Source organism: Peromyscus maniculatus, chromosome 15 (genome assembly GCF_049852395.1).
Source record: "Peromyscus maniculatus bairdii isolate BWxNUB_F1_BW_parent chromosome 15, HU_Pman_BW_mat_3.1, whole genome shotgun sequence".
NCBI classification, from domain to species: Eukaryota; Metazoa; Chordata; class Mammalia; order Rodentia; family Cricetidae; genus Peromyscus; species Peromyscus maniculatus.
This window is the reverse complement of record NC_134866.1, coordinates 38771326-38791589: the sequence shown is the minus strand read 5'-3', so window position 1 is coordinate 38791589 and position 20264 is coordinate 38771326. Positions and strand designations below refer to the sequence as shown.

Sequence of the window (20264 nt, the reverse complement as noted above, 5' to 3'; positions counted from 1 at the left end):
AATGTACACTCCTTGACCTTTTATGCTTAAAGCTTGCAAGCTGACAAGGGAAGTAAAGTTGTCATCCATGTCAAGAGGCACTCTCGATTTATCGGTTAAAAAGTAAAGGGAAACATTTGAGACAGCTAATCTGGAAGAGATGGATGAGGGAGGCATGTGGGTAAAATGATATCTAATTGAAAAGTATGTAGGAAAAGCAATCTACCCAGAAGGCAAGGAGTAAAATGTGCTTCTACACCACTAACAAAATGGTATTGCCAAAAGGACCATTCTTCTTTCATCTGATCATCAAGAAAATTACAGACCAGAGAGGTCTATCAGTTTGCCCTACGTCACACTGCACTTGGTCCAGAGTTTTAGATCTTTGTCCAGATGCCCTTCATTAGTTTACCATTTACATAACTGTTTAAGTTTGCACAGCACAGGTGGACAGCAAGCAGCATCATTCCACTTAAACCAGTTGTGAAATGTATTTAAAAGCCAAATAGGAGGGAAAAGTCTTTTCCCATCATGTTTTCTATCCTCAGTAACTTTCATAAAGGGAGACATCTGACTTTATTTGTTGCTAATTTTTCAGTATCAAATTCTTCAAGAATTGTGGTCATATATTGTGTAGTGGGTAGCCATTCCAGCTTGGATCTGGAAGTTCCAACCCCCATTGAGACTCTGGCAACTGTCACGCCTACAACAAAAAGGCGGGGCCAGGGGAGGCGCCTGGAGACCGGAGACCTGGATGGGCAAGGGCACTCTCTTGGTTCCTGGACCCTGGACGCTGGAGGTAGACAGAGCAGAGTTCTCCAGAGAACACCACCGGACTGCACACGCCTTTCCCAGACCCTGTAAACTATCCCTTCACTTGTAAGTTACTTCACAAAATAAACCTCCCTTTTAACTACGTGGAGTGGCCTTAATAATTTCACCAATAATATTGTGTATCAAATAAAGCTTGCCTGAAAGATCACAGAGACAAAGGAACAGGCCACTAGAGAAACTTCGCACCACTACCAAATCCTCAGGCCAAATCGAAGGTGAGATCCTATCTCCATAAATCCTCAGACTGCTGAAAAAGCTCTAGTTCCTGTCTTCTCATGCCTTATATACCTTTCTCCTCCCAGCCATTTCACTTCCTTCCTGGTGCTGGCATTAATGCCGTGCGTGCTTCCCAAATACTAGTACCAAGGGCATGAGATCTCAAGTATTGCGATTAAAGGCATGTCATTCCCAAGTACTGGGATTAAAGGTGTGTGTCACCACTGCCTGGCTCTGTTTTTCTCCTAGATTGGATCAATCTCATGTAAGCCAGGGTGGCTTTGAACTCACAGAGATCCAGGAGGATCTCTGCCTGCTGAGTGCTAGGATTAAAGGTGTGTGCCACCACTGCCGGGCATCTATGTTGAATCTAGTGGCTGCTCTGTCTTCTGATCCTCAGGCAAGCTTTATTTGATACACAATATATCTCCATATTGAGACTTTTTCACTTCGTTTACAGTTGTCAAAACAGAAGGACAACAAAAATACGCTGAAAAGTATTTTGTTAATTAAATGGGACGGGGAACTTCATTTCAGAATAGTCGTCAACAACAGAGCATTAATGTGTAACACAGACTGAATACTAAAATATCTGATGTCTAAAATACACACACACACACACACACACACACACACACACACACACACACACGAGTTCATTTTCGGTCATTTGTGCAGAGGCGCATACTGTGCATGCATGTTGATGGAAGCCAGAGGACAACTTCCGGCATCCTTTAACAAGCCATCACCTTGAGGCAGGGTCCCTCATGGACCTGAAGCTCACCAACTAGGTCAGGCAGACTGGCCAAGGAACCTCAGAGATGCACTTGTCTCTGCTTCCCCAGCTCAGGGATTGGAAATGTGTAACTATGCCTGGCATACGTATGTGTATCTGCATGTGTACACCTACACACACATATACATATGTATATACATATACACATTTACATGTGATTGTGCATATACACACATGTAAACACACACACACACACACACACACACACACACACACACACACACATACAAGTGTGTATGTTCTCAGGATCCAATTCAGGTCCTCAGCATTTGCCAACTTACCTGCCTCTCCAACACTTGCTTTTAACAACATTGATGAGAAAAACTACTAGCTTTAAGCAGCTCAATGTCAATTTAGCTCTTGAGTTGCCCTGTTCCACATCAATGAACGTCTTGGACACTTCTCATTGTGTTAGTAAGAATATTTCAAAGTTAACACAAATATATGTAATAAAATGTGAAATTGGAAAGACTAAAATATTTAACAAAATTTAAGAATGATGTCAAAATCATGCATTATAAATGACGCATCTTTTTAAATTTTGAGGGGAAAAGGCTATCAATTCAAAAATATTGGTATTAACGTACTTCAAATATTAAAATATTAGTTTGCTTTTTGTGTTGGATTTTCTTTCTTTCTCTTTCTTTTTGAGGTATAATGCTTAATATTTTCACCTTGAACAGGGATAGGATGACCTAGAAGACAAGCTCTGGACATGCTTGCGAGGGATTTGCTTAACTGAAGTGGGACAACCCACCTTAACTGGGTGATCATTCCACGGGTTGGGATCCTGAACTGCACAAAAAGGCAAAGACAAGCTGAGAACCAGCAGCAATTATTCTCTGTTGCTTTACTAGGGATACGATGTGCCCAGCGTCAGGCTCCTGCCAGGGCCTCCTCACCGCCACGGACTCTACTTTGCAACCATGAGCTAAAAATAAACCCTTTCTTAAGCTGCTTTTCTCATATTTTGCCACAGCTACAAAACAAGTAACTAATCTAGGCAGGGTCCCCTGTAGCCTCGGTTGGCCTTGGACTTGACACTATCCAGTGATGACCGAACTCCAGAAGCTCCGGTCTCCACCTCCCAAAGGCTGGAAGTACAGCGTGACAAGACTCATGGTCATGATGCTGAGACAGCTGGCCACATCCACAGCTCTTAGTTTTGCTTTTCCATTGGGTGGTCTTGGAAAAGGAAAGGCAACCACTTCCAGAAGAGAACTGAAGGTCTCACTGGGATGCCAAAAATAAAAAGGTTCGTGTACTCTCTTTAGGAAGTGTGAAAACTATAGAACTTGACTTTGAATTGGATTCCCAGGCAAACAAGGGTACAAAATAAAAAAAAAAAACAGATTAATAAACCCCAAAGATGAAACTATTACAGAACAGCACAGATGAAAAATATATGACCCTAATGCCAAGCTATGTCAAATAATATGTGTAACCCAGATGTGGGAATGGAAAGATGCTCACCAGTCAAGAGTACTGGCTGCTCTTCCAGAGGACCTGGGTTCCATTCCTGCACCCACATGGCAGGCCCCAATCTGTAACTGCTGTCCTAGAGTATCCTATGCCCTCTTCTAGCTTCCGGAGGCACTTCACATGCATGGTGCACAGACATACATACAGACAAAACACTCATAATACAAAAAAAAAAAAAAATTTTAACAAAGAAAAAAGAAAACAAGATGCTTCTGTCTCAGCCTTCTGAGTGCTGGAATTAGGGGTCATACCGCCACATTCAGCTCACAATGTCATTTTTTCCAAGCTCATAAGAAAATACCAAAGTGGAATTATAAAGTCTCTGAAAAGTCAAAGTGAGCCAGATGTTGTGGCAAACACCTGTAATCCCAGCACTAGAGAGGTGGAGGCAAGAGAATCCTGAATCAGAAATCAGCATGGGCTGCAAGGAAAGGGTCTACCTTAAAAATATACACATATTCAGATCAGTATAACCACTTTTTATGAATGGATTCACAAATGTAAAATCCCAGTTGTTCTTTTTAAGTCAGGCCAGTTGAAGTACCTCCACCTAGCCTCACTCTAATACCTAAACTTGCAAATGTCACTGAATCTTCATCACCAAACGCCATCATTTAAGAGAAGAACCAGGATAATGGTTGAGAAGGATTCAGTCAGAATTCAAAGGAAAACCACTCAAATCGGTTTTTTTTTCCCCCACCGAGAGAAATGACACAGAGCTAATTGATACAGGCCATGCTTCTGTCTGCCAGGCTCCAGACCCAGACCTTCCTCTTCAAATAAGCACCACCCGGCACGTCCCAACAGCAAACGAACAAGCCTGCAAAGCAACTGGCTCACTACCACCAACGGCAATCCTTTATGAACATGCTGGGAAGGCTGTGCGAATAGGCTGGAAGAGGAACCCTTGAAAGAAATGACACAGGATGGAAAGACAAACACAGGAGAATGGACGGACTAATTGGTTTCCACCAGCCATCAATGGCTGGAACTCATAAGTTCATCCAACCGATTACTGAGGAAATAATTCCTGAAGACCCACCCTGCACTGACAAAGAAGATGGTAAATAAAAAGAAACAGGACAACAGGCTTGGGAAATCTGTGGTACAAGTATGAAAATACAATTAAAATATCATCCAAATAAATGCAAGGTTTAGCTGTAATAAATGTCTAATGTAAAACGACTGAAAATCTGTGTGAAATAAGGACGTGGGACTTGTCAACGACAAAGTATTTCCCGGAGGTGGTGAGAACAGGAAATTTCATAGGTGAGTATAAGGAAAGGACCGGAGGTGGGGTCTAAATTCAGAACCACTCTTGTTCTTCTTCAAATGTCCTCTCTTTAGCCCATTTTCCCAAATCAATGCAGAACCTGTTCCATCTGAACACAGAGTGTGGACTGGAGCCAGGGGGGGGGATATGGACCACAGATGGCCTTAACATATTTTGTTAAAATGCACTAAAAACAAGCCTGGAAGGTACAGTACCTGCACTGTTTTATTTCACAAAAATACCATTCCCATCTACAATAGGCAAAAGTCAGATCCAAGCCCTTGCCCAGCTCTAAATGAAGAGCACCATGGGAGGGTGGCGGCAGGCCGGTGCAGGAGAATCCCCCTTTGTCAAGTTGAGACAGAGAGAAGCAGGAGCCAGGCTTGGGGACTGAGCAGACTCCAGCCACAGAAAGGAGTGTCTGGCACTGGGAGCTGTGTCTGACTCATGATTCCTAAACGTGCCAGCAGTTCCTTGCACAGGGGAGATCTCAAATACTCATCCAGAAAAAGGGACGGAGGATCACAAAAATACTACACTCCTAACAGGTGGAAGCGAGGAGGAAAGCGATTACCTGGAAAGTACCAGAGCAGCATGCTCACACAGAATACTACGACAGAGGAATAACCCGTTTCTGCACAAGCTCCAAAGGTCCCAGGTAGCTCAAATTCTGATCTGAGACTACAAATGCCATGTTTACCATACGGCAATGAGAAAGTGACTTTTAATGACATTGCTTATTTCCACAGAAAGAAACGTTACAGGAACTAGAAAAGGGCATTATTCTAAAGTTCACCATACTCCCCCTCCAAATAAAAGACTCGCTCCTAAGCATAGGGGTCCTAATTCCTGCTGGGAACAGACTTCAGCAGAGACAGGGGGATGACCTTCAACAAGCAATGGCAGTACCTTTGGCACTAGCATGCACAGACCCTGCATCATTTCTGGTGGGTCTGCCCATCGCAATAAACTTTCAGGAACCAACAAGACAGCAGTGTGAGAAGTTACTACTTCTGGACTCTCCTGTGAGGGAACTTTCTCAACCCACTGTACCCAAGCCAGTTTTGTTAATAGAGCTTTGTTCCAGGGGATTTTAAATTGAGACATCATTGGCAATCTACAATATGCTTTACAGTGGTTAGCGATGCTAATCATTGTGGTTCAACAAGAAAAAGCAGCTTCTCTGCTCAATCGGATTAAATCTGAAGGTCTATCAGTAAAACTGTATTTATGAAATGTGCTTGGGGTGGGGAGGGACTTGCCCAGGAGTCGGTGGAACTGATTACACAAAAGGAAATAAAAAGTGGGTTTTTATTTAACATCTTTTATTTACATGGCACTTAATTATGTCATTCAATAAAACATCATAGACTCTGTTACTGGATAATCAAAAACACAGAGGTTCCCAGGTTCAGAGAAACCCTCATTCATGAGGGTACCAAATGAATTAAAGAGATGAGGCCTTCGGGCCGAGCAGGCCCAACCCGCAGCTCGGCCAACTCCCATCAACTTGGGGCAGCCAGGCACAGCTCCAGACTAAGCGCAGGAAAAGCATTCCAGTTGTTGGGTTCGGAAAAAGGAGCCATCCAAACCCCAGAGAAACAAGAGGCAAAACCGAACAGCTCAGGTGAGCGTCTCTTCCCTCTCCTTGACTTGAAGAAACTCTTGCCTGCAAACTACAATTACAGAAGTAACTGCGGCTGCTGTTTAAGCAGTGCAGCTTACCAACAGATACTGCCCACACACGCAGTGTCATTTGAAGCACCAAAACCAGTCCACAAAAGCTCACTGTTTCTAACCTGGAAAAACTAGCAGAGTTCGGGCGGATGATGACGGCTAGCAAATTAAACCAAGCTGAAGACGCCTGGGACATCTGGGAGGGAGTGTAGCAGGAAATATGACTTTGGGGGAAGGGGGGTTCATTTTTTTAGTGAACTAATAATTTTTCAATGTTATCTTTTAATCAACTAATTCTGTTTTCATTAATGGCCGAATTAGCGGTGAACACTTGAAATCATGCTTGGATTTCAATACCAACCTAGCATGTTAATACATATGTGTGGTAGGGAGACATATTTAGCCAATACTTTCACAGATTAACAGTGAGAGGTCAAATATAAGGTTTTTATTTCAATTTTGGCATCTCTTGTTAAACGAATAAACATGTGAAATCACTAGTTTTTATACACATTAACCAGTGTGTATATATAACTATAGCTAGTATATACACAAACATTATATTTTAACTGTTAACAAACTACTACATCAAGTATAACTATATTATAAATTAAAACATTAAAGTATGTTTAAAGGTATCATAATATAGCTTCCAAAAACTTTTAGAGAAAACTAAATTTTCTATTAATAAAGAAGCGAAGTGTAGACAGATGGGTAGAGGAGGGAAGAATTATTTTCCATGTCACCATGTGTCACACGCAGAGTTTCTGACACACTGTGATTCTTACTCATCTACACATCAAGTCAGAATAGTGACAAGTTCTTTTCTGAAGCAACCAACTTTTGTTTTCAGTAAAGGATAAATACACTGACTTTTCCCCCCTCTGCTGTGCTGATACATACTGTCCTTCGGAAGGAAGTAAAGCAAGACCTTTGATTAGTTCTAATTTATGTTTAAATTAGAAAAGCTAGCAATTTGCATTCTTAATGAAGGAGGTGAGAGTAAAGAAGCAATTTTCACACAGATAGCAACATTTCACTGGTATTTGTTCTTTCCAGGGCCAGGAAAGAAAGGAGTGTAGTGTGAATAGACAATCACCATTTTCAGAATTTCTGTTGTTGACCCTGACATTTACAGGCATATCATATTACACAGATAGATGCTGGCCCCAAAGAAAAAATTCCTCAGGATATTTTGAACCACTGACTTAAGACTTAAAATGGAAATAAAATTCTTCAAAAGGAAATTTTAGAAAATATTAAATGGCTCAAGAATATAAATTGAAGGTTGGCCATCTTGCCAATGCACACCTTCAAACCCAGCACTCAGAAGGCTGAGGCAGGGGGACTAGAATGCTCCATGGCAGTCTGGACCACACAGTAAATTTCAGACCAGACTGGGCTACATAAGGAAAACTTTCTCTTAAAAAGGGAGGGAGGGAGGGAGGGAGGAAATGAAATGAGAGAGAAAAACATAAACAAATAGAAAGGCCCCCTCTGGTCTCTGATACCTAAGGATTCATTAATATTATATTATAATTATATCAAAGTCTTCGATTTCATTTGTCATTTATTCATTTCTTTATCTGTTCTTGTTTGTATTGAAACAAGGTCTCATGGAGCCCAGACTGGCCATGGATTCACGATGTAGCCAAGAATGACCCTGAACTCTTCTTGATCTCTTTGCCTTGGCTTCCCAAGTCTGGAGCCACAGGTCCACTGTGCAGGCCTCACCAAAGCCTTCTGGGAGAGGCTAAGCAGTTTCCCATTGTTTCTAGACTTTACTCCAGGACCTCAGGCAAGTAAGCCTTTTTTTTTCTGGTTTCTGTTTTATTTTCTGAGATAGTGTCTACAATATAGGTCAGGCTAGCCTAGAAGTGAGGATCCTTCTGCCTCTGCCTCATGGGATTACATGTCTGCCCAACTATGCCAGGTTGCAAAGTTGATAAAGCAACGTATTTTCAAGGAACTAACCAATAAAAATTAATTATCCATTAAACACATTTAAGTTGACTCTCTAAGGAAAGGCATTTCAATCATAATATATTAATATTTTCATGTAAAGGAAAAGCTATTACCACATTCAAAAGGCAAGAATAACATCTGAACATCCATCAAACAGAGAAGCTGGGCAAAAACTAAGAACTTAGTGCCCATTATCAGTAAACTATTCTAAATGGCATCTGGTGACTGTCCACTGCTGCCAGGCTGCATTACAGAGCATCCAGGATGCTGGCTGTAAAACAAGACAATCACCAAAGTTAATCATCTGCTGCAGAAATGGTCATGATTTAGAGTTAACTCAAGTGCTTTCCTGAGGTAGGCTGCCCCAAACATTCCTGGTGCGCATACAGCTCACATCATACTGCAGTGCTAGTTAAGAACTGGGGTAAAAATCAATTGTATGGGGGTTGTGCATAAATCTTTGCACTTAAAACTATTGGCAAATCTCTCTGCTGGAGATATTGCTCAGCATTAACCAAGCCCCAACCCTGCTTCCTACAGAGCACATGGCTGGATTCCATGGCCCCAAAGGGACTGGAAAGAGCAAGCCATTAAGTGGTACCAATTCTGTATGAACGTAAATAAGTACTATAACAATCCAAATCTCAGGAGCTTAATACGATCAAGGCTGACCTCTCACTCACATCACAGAATTTCAGAGAATTGGGGCTGGTGCTGTTCCACAGTTATTGAGAGAGCCAGGCTTACTGACTTGTCACCAACCATCTGCTAAAGCTTGGTCCTCCTCAGCATGCCATCACATGCACGAAAACTTGAACATAAATAATGTAAAGAAGTGACCCAACATGCACCATTTCCATCCTTATTCTACTGCCTGGAAGCTCAGTACATGATCAGAACTACTAAGGTAGCTGGGAAACGTAGTCAGCCTGTGTATTTAGAGCAAACAAACCTGGTAAAGAAGATGGCCCCCACACCCATGAGTACATGGGCGGCACAAAGTGGACTCAGTGGGTTATTTTTGAAGGAAGAAGAAGAAGAGGAGGAGGAGGAGAAAACAAGGACATGAAGTTGGGAGGCGACCTGGGAAGTGAAGAATGTATCTAGGCTAGGGGAATTAGGCGGAGGGGAAGGAGTGAATAGCACCAAAACATATAGGCAGGTATGAAATTCTCAAAGATAATAAAACTATATTAAAAAGAGAATTTGGTGAGTCCACTGAAGCCTGCAGCAATAGTCATAATTGATTTACTGTAAAATCTAATTATTATGAAAACTCTCCCCTAAACTCCAGACAGTCACTTTCACTGGCAATGCCATTAATTAGGAGTTAACGGAAGAGAAAAACAAATATAGGTCATTTTTAAAGCAGATTTCGGCAATCAAAAAAAAAAAAAGTTCTGAAAAACAACTGCTCAGCCCAGCTATGTCTCATCATTCTGAAGTTACACGGCAAGACTCACTTGTGACAACCGGTGAGTGTTTTAATTGGCTAGGAAGAGAAAGGAAACAGCTTGGAAATGAAAAATAAAGTGGGCTTCGTGCTCTGTCACACACGTCGATGCCGCTATAGTTCAGATAGAGCTGCTGAACTGCGCAGGACAGATGCAGACCAGAGGGGCGGCCGAGTCTACCAGGAGAGATGGGCGGGGGGGGGGGGGGGGGGGTCACCAAGCAAAGGCAGAAGTAAAAATGACTCGACAGGTCACCCTCTACCAGCCACACATGTGTCAGGACAGGTACACAGTCAGCTTCCTAAAATATCTACCCTAGCACACACATACAGTCAATAAATAAATGTGTTTTTTTTTTAAATGCAGTTTAAGTAATTTTAAGGCATTGCATTTCGTATGTCGCAAATGATGATATCTTACCATATCATGACTTTTCTTCATTAATGAGTGCTTTTCTGCTTTTCTATGGATTGTTTCATCCTTGCCTTTGGAAATAAGACACCTGTGTTCAAAACTCATCTAAAGAGTTACAAGAGATCGCAGGGCGGTGGTGGCGCACGCCTCTAATCCCAGCACTCGGGAGGCAGAGCCAGGCGGATCTCTGTGAGTTCCAAGCCAGCCTGGTCTACAGAGCGAGATCCAGGACAGGCATCAAAACTACACAGAGAACCCTGTCTCAAAAAAACCACATACACACACACACACACACACACACACAAAAAAAAAAGAGTTACAAGAGATGAAGACATTCCCAGTCACACAGTAATCCATCTCAGTGTCATATGTGAACAACTTGCCATACACTACTCAACTGAGCTGAGCTACTGAGTCACAGGCCACTCAAAGTTCCAGCAATGCAACTGGAAATCACCCTCCCCTGACCTTTGGGATTAGGTGGGGGAGAGGGGTGGAAAGAGAAGATTAACTTAAATACCCTCTCTCAACTAAGACAGTTCTATATGCTGTGATAAATTACAAAACCCGGGAGCTACAATGAACGTCATGATTAGCTCACGACTTCTTAAATACTTAGCCAGTTCTCAGGTTCATATGAATCATCTATCAGATGCTGCATTACAAACACTTACCCTGTCTCTATGGGAAAAACACACTCCTGAATCCTGCACTGGATGGTAGCTGTTTACTTTGGGGTTCTGTATGGTAGAAGGAAACAGGTGCACTCACGGACAGCCCCAAGGAAGGACACGGCCAACTCAAATCTCTACCTCTCAGTGCCCAGAGTATATGAAGGGCATTTATGGGGGCACGAAGGGCTACTTGACACCACAGGTGGTAAATGCCAGGGGTGCTGAGCAGAATCTTCCTCCCCAGTGATCGCCTCCTCCTCTCCCTCTTAGAAGCTGGGTCTGGATCTCACTCAGACTTCCTAGAGCAATGGCTGCATTTTCTTCTTGGAGACACATGAGAAGTACGTCTTACAGAGAACACCAAGTGAAAAGGACAAATTGTTAACAGATTAGGAGAAAGATTAGGGAAAGGAGACAAACCCCAAGGTCCGAATACCCCACTTCATCTCCCACATCTCCAGAATAACCAACTTCAGAAGTCTGTCGCTCTGGTTATTCTTCTGCATCTTCACATTCCCTACAATATGGCTTCCACCTTCTTTGCCACATCTCCACTGCCAAGCCTCCATTACATTTCCATGGGTGTGGGATGAAGGATTGGTTCTGGCTGCACCCTGCTGAGCAAGGCTGGTGATGTCTGAAATCGAAATTCCTGACAGAAAAGGATGCACACAGGTCCACACAGAGTTGAAGGGCACCAGAACTGTATTCCTCTGGAGAACAAACTCACAATGGACATGGCCCTCCCCAGCTTGTAGAGATTTCTCTTCAGGACAAGATTCAGGGAGGGGCCGAAGGCTGAGAGAAAAACGGAGTAGCCAAGGGTGGTTTCAAATGGACCTCTGGTCCAACTCCCCATTTGTTTTCCCCCATTCTTCCATTGGGGGATGCTGTGCCATCTCACTAGCTTTCCATTGCTTGAATGGTGTACAGACTGCAGAAAGGAAGGCACCTGAAAAGAAGTGAAATGGAGCCGGGTGTTCCTTTCCTAAAGGAACCTCTGATTCCAGAGAAGAACTAAGACCTTTGTGGGAGCATCAGCTACCCCATTCTGGCTGGACTTGCCTCCCAGGTGTTCATGTCCAAGTATGAGGCCAAGAATTAACCCCTTTGCTCCCTAGTGCTACTATCAGTCAGGTCTCTTCAGCAGTGGCATGCAGGGCCTTCAGAGACTTCGGTTCCTGAGTCTCGCTCCTCTCAACCAGCTACCAACTGCACCATTTGCTAGGGTGGGTCATGGTCTGGCTGAACTTGTGCCTTCTCCACTGAGTCTCCTTTTTAGAAAACACAAGGATTATAGCCCAGTCTCTGGTATCCTCACAAACTCTCTGATCTGGAGGACAACAACTTACAGGAGCTCCAGGGATTGTTTCTAGAGGGGTCTCATCCCTTCATCACCTGCTTCCTGGCTAACCTTAGAAGAAAAGGCCAAAATATTAGTCCATCTTTCTTATAGTTTTAACGTCTAATCCTTGAGGTTCACCAACCTGAACTGGGAGTGGTTGATTTCCACGTTAACTTCTGTCAACCAGAAAGGCTCAAAGGAACATGTAGGATTTTGCATCTACTCCAGTCAATCATTTTCATAGTGTGGTGGTTATTATGTCTATCTCATGGACTTAATCAAACAGGCTGCCCTGTTTCTTTAAAATCTTATCAAATGGCTGGGCAGTGGTGGCGGCACACACCTTTAATTCCAGAACTCAGAGGCAGAGCCAGGCAGATCTCTGTGAGTTTGAGGACAGCCTGGTCAATAGAGCGAGATCCAGGACAGGCACGAAAACTACACAGGGAACCCTGTCTCAAAAAAAAACAAAAAACAAGGTTGGGGATTTAGCTCAGTGGTAGAGTGCTTGCCTAGCAAGCACAAGGCTCTGGGTTCAATCCTCAGCTCCAATAAATGAATGAATGAATGAATGAATGAATGAATGAATGATAAAAACAAAAAATAAACAAACAAAAAACCCTTAAATTTGCATACCCGAATTTAACAACAACAGATTATGTTTACCCAATAACAAAATATTAAGTGCCATAAAGAGGTCCCTATTTTTATTTTACATATAAACTTCCTAATGTGACTGAATTTGTTACTGTGTTTGTTGCTATGACGCAATACCTGACAGGAAGCAGTTGAAGGAAAGATGAATGGATTCTACCTCACAGTTCAGGGGATACAATTCCTTCCCAGCAGTCCTGGAAGCCAGCTACCACACTGTATCCACCGTCAGGAAGCATCTCTGGAGCCCTGCTAAACAACTCTCAAGCTCCCGCCCCTCAGTGACCCACTTTTTCCAGAAGGATTCCACCCCTAAAAGTTACACAACATTCTCTTGGCAGTGCGGCCAGTCAGGACCAAGTGTTCAAATGCAGGAGCCTAAGGGAGTAATTTACATTCAAACCACAACAGCGACTAATATCCGGTTATCAGAGAGACGCTGCTCTCAGGGCAGGGTTTAGGTGGAGATGAAATTTAGGTGACACAGTTAAGAACACACAATCTAAGCCTGAAAATTGCCACCGTTACAGTTTGGAAGATACCAACTAGGGAAAGTGTTTCCTAAACGAATAGCTTCAGGCCTCTTACAAGTTTAGATAAGAGTGCTAAGGACCGTAGGATGAGGTGAGGGTTACTTAACACACAAGCACACCTCACACGCAAAATAATACACATTTCATTTAAACAGGTGCACTGCAGATCTGAATTGACAGGAAAAACACAAAAATGGTAAAGTTGTGGGGTTTTTTTCCTCTTCTAATAGTAATGGATATAAAAGAACAGCTGATCATTTTATATAATTAAGATCTAGATACAGTGGGGCGTGGTTGCACAGGCCTTTACTCCCAACTACTCAGGCAACTCAGGCAGCAGAACTACACAACATTTAAAGCCAGTGTAGCTACAGAGTGAGTTCAAGTCCAGCCTAGACAACCAATCTCAAAATATTTAGAAGAATAAACAAAACAGGTCTGGGGGATATAGCTCACTGGAAGAGCACTTACACAGCACGGGGCCCCCCAAAAAAAGAAGCACAGGCACAATGCACAGTGTACAGGGGAGAGAACCCACTGTTTACCTTGTGTGCATCAAACCTTTGACTGGCATTAACACCAGCTCTAGGAAGAAAAACACAGGGTGTCAAATACAGTAAAACAATCTTAAAGGAGTTTAACACCATCATGAGCAAAAACTAATCATGAATATTCCTGCAATCTGAGATTTTGTTACACAGGCATCGGTCATTTAGTCAGCAAGCAAAAATGCTCATTGAACTGACACAGGTATCCAGTCCTGCTAAATAAAGCCCAGAGACCACTTTTGAACTAAACTCCTAAACTAAATCCAAAGATTAGACCAAAGCAAAATGGAGTCACTCACGATAAGTGCTACACTGTCAAAACTGAGTTTTAAAAATCAAAAGAGTTTTCCAAATGGCAGAAAATTAACATCAACCCCCAGAAAGAGACTTCTCTACCTAAAAGACTCCTCCGCTGGGCTCCCAGAGTGCCTTCCTATTTCATAAATGGTAACCTGCCCAGCTCATGAATGCTAATAAATGCCAATTACATCATTAAATGTAATTTGTTCAAATTGTGTTCTTTCACAATCAGGACTCCCCTCCATCACATAATTACTGTTTCATCTGAAAAGCCCTGTGCCAGCTTACCAAGCCATCTCCCTCTGCAAGCCTGTCTCAACTGTACTGTGATCTGAGGGACAGCCAGCTCTCACACTCCCTGCAGAAGTTGCCAAGATAACAATTCTTGGTCTCCATATGGAAACATGGGGGTCTACCGATGAACTTTTGAAAGACAGAGAATTTTTATTTTAATTTATTAGTCATAACAAATTCAGGATTCTTGCAGCAGCAGCGTTATATTCGTTCAGATGGACTTTGGAGGGCTTGGGAGGGTTTTTTGTTGTTGTCTGGTTTCTTTCTGAGACAGTGTCTCCCTACACATCCCTAGATGACCTGACCCTTACTATGTAGAGCAGGCTAGCCTCGAATTCATACAGATTCTCTTGCCTCCACCTCCCAATACAGGGACTAAAAGTGTATACCACCATGCCTGGCTTGGGTGTAATTTTTGCAAATGGGGGAGAAAAGTATGAGAAATTGCAATGAGAAAGGTAGAAATTGACTGAAGAAATTGTTCCTTGGTTAAGAACACCTCCTGGTCTTTCATAGGACCAAAATTTCATTTACAACATCCTCATCAAGCAACTCACAACCCCAGCTCCACGGTATCCAATTCCCTCTTCTGGATTCATCAGGCATCTACACACAATGCACATACACACATACTCAAGCAGGCACCTACACCTGCACCTGCTAGTGTACACACACACACACACACACACACACACACACGTAAATAAATAAACAAATACAAATCAATCCTGTCGTAAAAAGCTGAAAGCATTAGGAGCTACAGAGCTGACTTGGTGGTTAAGAGCATTGGCTGCTCTTCCAGAGACCCCAGGGTTTGAGTCTTAGCACTCACTGGCAGCTCACAACTGTCCCAACTCCAGTCCCAAGGGTTCCAAATAACTTCTTTTGGTCTCCTCAGGCACCAGGCACACAGGATGTACAGACACACATGCAGGTAAAGCACCCATACACATTAAAAATAAATTAAAGAAAAAAAAGCTGAAAATGTTAACAAGGATCCAATGCAGTGTTTAATCTTTAATCCATAATGAATAAATAAGTTAAAATGCAAGACCAGCCAGGCGGTGGTGGTGCACATCTTTAATCCCAGCACTCAGGAGGCAGAGCCAGGGAGATCTCTGTGATTTCAAAGCCAGCCTGCTCTACAGAGCAAGATCTAGGACAGGCACCAAAACTATACAGAGAAACCTTGTCTCAAAAATAAAAAAAATAAAATAAAAAAGCAAGACCAGACAAGGGAAATTTATTCTCTTTTGGTTTAAATATTTTTGTTTTTCAAAACAGGCTACCACAGAGAAGCCTCAATTACATGATTCTTCCCTAAGTCTCCTGAGTGTCCTGATTGCAAATATGTACTGCCACATACAGACTGAATTCTTCCTGTATAATGAGAGAGAACAAGAAACTCCAGGCATATGTGTCTGTAAAGACGAAACCGTTGAGATTTCTGGTTGACTAAAAACTTGCTCACATAATCTAAAAAAAAAAAAAAAAAAAAAAAAACACTAGGCCTTGTAATCTTACCAGCGGTGTTTATACTCTTTGTGTGTGATCTCTTGTCATTACTATTGACAACAGGGAGACCGGAGAAACAACTTTTTAAAACCCCAGCTTTGGGGCCAAGGGTGTGGCTCAAAAATAGAAGCAGGCTCACCTAGCATGGGAGAGGCCCTGGGCTCAATCTCCTGCTAGAGAGGAGAAAAACCAACCCAGGTCTTAAATGTCTGTGGATATTCAGCATATCCCTTATTTAGTGATCAATTTTCATACCCGTTATATGTTTTTATAAAGGTTCTGGGATTCATATCAGGATACTTTGGCATGTATTCCCACTCTCCAAAGTTACACTTACTTTCATCGACTGTAGGGAAGGGGCTTGTGAGAGTATTAAATTCCTGGAAAGTTCATGGACGTGCACACAAATTCACAGGAATTTCTCTAAACTATGAAGCGCATTCATTAAGTCTGTCTTGGCAAAGCACATAGGAACATTTTGCCTCTTGCCTACTGCTCTACCATGATGCTCGTAGGAAAGAAGCAGGGAACTATGGAGGCTTTCATAAAGACCTTGGGAGCGGTGCTTCACCAGCAATCCTGGCTGAATCTGTCACTGTTTGCAGTCTTTTAAGTGCACAGACATCAGAGGAGGCACTGTCCGGAGTCAAAAATTAGTATGCTGCTTGGGTGGCGAGTGGCTGAGGCAGCACTGGTTGTGTTTCCTGATGAACTCTTGCTAAAATGAGAGTTAAGGAGAGGAAAAAGAACACATAAATGCTCAAAATGAGGAAGGAGAAGAACCGCCACGGAAGAGTTCTAAGGTGTAGTAAAACAGTAGTGGCGGGTTATCTGCCATCTGAAGGAGGAGAGAGTCAAGGTGTGGGCTTCAAGCCCGGAACACCCCAGCTCGGTGGCTGGGGGGTTGGGGGAGGGAGACCAACACCAACAGCTGGTGAGAAGGTAGCAGAGAGGCTTAGAGGCTTAGATTCCTTCCTTGGGGGGCAGACTATTTGATCATAAAGCCAATGAGTCCCTAGGCCCCCCACTTCTCAGTTTCCAGCAACCCTGATTGCCGCCCGGAACTTACTCCCTCTCTGTGAAATGGGAGTGCCTCCCGTGAATGTTTGCTTCCTCCTGTATGAGAAGACACCATGAACTCTGTGGCAGAATCCCAACTGGATTTGACCAGGACTAAACGCTTCATTAGTAATACATTCCCCCCAGATGCTCTATGGGAAATCTTTGCTTTTCCCACTTCTAGAGTCCACCCATAACCCTTGCCTCGGCTCCTTCCATCTTCCTAGATGGCAGAACAACATCCCTAAACCTTGTTCAGCTCCTCTCTATCAGCATTACTCTGACTCACGTGAACCTAGGAGAGTCCCGTAATTCCCCTCTGCTCACCTTGAATCTCCAAGATAATCTTACTATGGAGAAAGCTTAATTTGAGCACAATGGCAGACGCCTTTCAGCCTCATAAAGTAATAACATTTGTAGGGTTAGGATGTGACCATCCTTTGTCCTACCCCTCAACCTTATCCAATTACAAGTTTAAATGAGATTACCCAGCCATGTTTACTGAACACTCAATAAGTATGAGCAACTAAATCCTTTGGAGAATTCACTAGCAGCTCACTGAAGATCTGCAACTCACAAGGATCCCTTCCATTTTATAGACAGAACAAATGCAGCATGATTAAGGCGACATGGAAGGACACAGTAAGCACTGGGTGGAAGTGGGCTGAGAAGCCAAGCGGGCCAATTCCCTCCCGGGCTCTGTCTTAACAACCAGGGGAAAAACAGAACCAGGTCTGGCTGTCATTGCTGTATCTCTGGGTTAAGTTTATTAATCTCATGACATCAACATAAAATAGCTGAGGAAACTAAACCCAATGATAGTCAAACCTAATATTAGGAACAGAACTTGGAAAAAAAGATGGCCTTAAGTTCCTCCCACTTTGCTATTTTAAATATTCCCTACACCAAAATATCTTTCCTTTCCTTCCCACCAGATCTGAATTTGGTTCCCCTCCGATATGCTCTCACACCTCCCTGCTCCCATCTTTACTGTCACATACAATATTAGAACACACCAAGTTTGCCTTGCCGTGGCATCCCTGGCCTGGTCTGCGAATGTAGTCCTGGACTTGTGTGGTCGGCACAGCCTGGTCCTCAGTGCTTACTCAGTAACCCAAGGAAATAGTGAACCACAAAAAAAACACATAAAGCCCTGACGGGTTGTTCTGCCAAGACATTTTGAGAAATGTGACCACTAAATGTATATTTCTTAAAATAAAATATTGCCTGATATTAACAAAAAAAAAAATATCAGTCTCTGAGGTTGGAAAGACTCTAAAATGTCTCTTGTTTATTTTGGATCTGACGCCACCAGTATGGTAACCAAAGTGAAACAGGGGAGACCCAGTGTGCTGTTTCCCAAGTGCTTTCCAATGCACTGGAAAATGGAAGACCACCACTCACCAGGTTGTTTTTTAATATAGCATCAAAGGTCTTTTCCCAAATACATAACTCTGGAAGAAGCTGCACAATGAGAGTCAGAGGTCAGAGGTCAGTAGACACTATCATTATTTTGAAGATAACAAATTTAGTCTCTGCCACATTCATTTCAAATAATATTTAATAAACTGAGGATTAACAAACATAACACTCTGTACAGAGGACAACTTTCGGGGGTCAATGCTACCCTCCCAACATGTGTGTTCCAGGTACTGAACTTAGAACTTCTGGCTCAGCAGAAAGCAACTTGACAACAGAAAAACCAGGGAGTCATCCCAACAATCCTTTCAATTTTGGTTTGCAAAGATTGTGTGTGCTCACGTGTGTGTGTGTGTGTGTGTGTGTGTGTGTGTGTGTGTACCTGTGTGTGTGCAGGTACCCTAGGGACCAGAAAGGGACAGAGAAAACCTGATGACAGAGTTCCAGGTGGTTGTGGACAGTCTGTCATGGGTGCTGGGAAGCAAACTGCGGTCCTCTGGAGGAGCAGTACACACTCTTAAGCACGGAATCGACTCCCTGGCCCCCGACTGTCAATTTCTAAAATAGGAATCAAAAGAATTAACTGTACAGCTGACCAGGTGAAGAAGCTTTCAAAAGTGAAGAAGTGTGTGGAAAGATTCATAGTAAAACAGCCACTGTCTACCAGAGAAAAAGCTTGAGAAATAGGCAATTTTTTAAAAAAAAATGCACTTTCCAGAGGCTCCTTAATAACTCTGTATGCATTGGCTCGAAGAAAGCATTCAAGTGCCTACACTTGAGTATGGACACAGCAGATAGTGTATTTATGTACATAAAGATACCCAAGGAAAAAGAGAGAGTGAGCTAACAGACAGACAGGTAGATAGATAATAGATGATAGAGGGGGAGGAAGACAGGAGGGATTGAGGATTGACTTTATTGACAGTTAAAAATGCAGCAGTGTGTGTGGTGGTCCTAATCCAGTTATCCCACCACTTCAGAGGCTAAGGCAGGACTGCCAAGGCTTCTCTGAGCTACAGAGTAAGTGCTTACTTCCCAAACTAAAATTTAAAACACAACGATAAGTGATAAAACTAAAATGCAACAAAAGAATAAAAAGTCGCCAGGCGGTGGTGGCGCACGCCTTTAATCCCAGCACTCGGGAGGCAGAGGCAGGTAGATCTCTGTGAGTTCGAGGCCAGCCTGGACTACAGAGTGAGTTCCAGGACAGCCAAGGCTACACAGAGAAACCCTGTCTCTGTGAAAAAAAAAAAACAAAAACAAAAAAAATTTAAAAATCATATTTAATGAAATCTTGAAAGAAATAGAATGAAAAATTTCACAAACGAAAATTAAACTGAAGAAGGAATACATTTTAGACTTGCCCATATTGTGGAGGAAAAGAAGATCTTTGACATTTTTTATTGGTAGCAAAGTGTGTCCTGTCACCAAAACAAGCAGAACAGAGAACCCAGAAAACGGAGGCTACAAACTCAAGGCTACAGTCAAGGATCAGACCTCCACAGATATGGCTCAGACTAGGGGGAAGGGGAAGTTCTAGAAACATCTTTAGCGTGGGAGAGGGAGAGAGAAGTAGCTCTGTTAAGTTACCTCGTGTATCTGGCCATATGGGCAAAGTGACAAATGCTTTCAAATTACTGAGAACAAACAAAAAACTTGGTAAATTAAAAGCTAATGGGAAATTATGAGCAATTCCCAACTCTAGTGGGAAAACCAAAACTTACAGGAAGAAAACATGCATAGTTAGGCTGTGATGTTGATTGCTGATGCAACTAAAAACACTATGTGAAAGAGGGGAAGGAGATGTGGGAGCGAGGGAGACCAATGAAACAG

General features: G+C 42.8%; 1 protein-coding gene and 1 non-coding gene across 3 annotated transcripts in view; one reads left to right on the top strand and one right to left on the bottom strand.

The window, feature by feature from the left end:
* The window catches only part of Parp8 (poly(ADP-ribose) polymerase family member 8), a 182815-nt gene that overhangs the window by 109598 nt on the left and 52953 nt on the right, over positions 1–20264 (bottom strand). The gene's annotated exons all lie outside the window — the stretch shown is intronic.
* Trnaa-agc (transfer RNA alanine (anticodon AGC)) lies at positions 12589–12663 on the top strand. The gene has a single exon. It is a non-coding gene; the product is annotated as a tRNA-Ala (tRNA).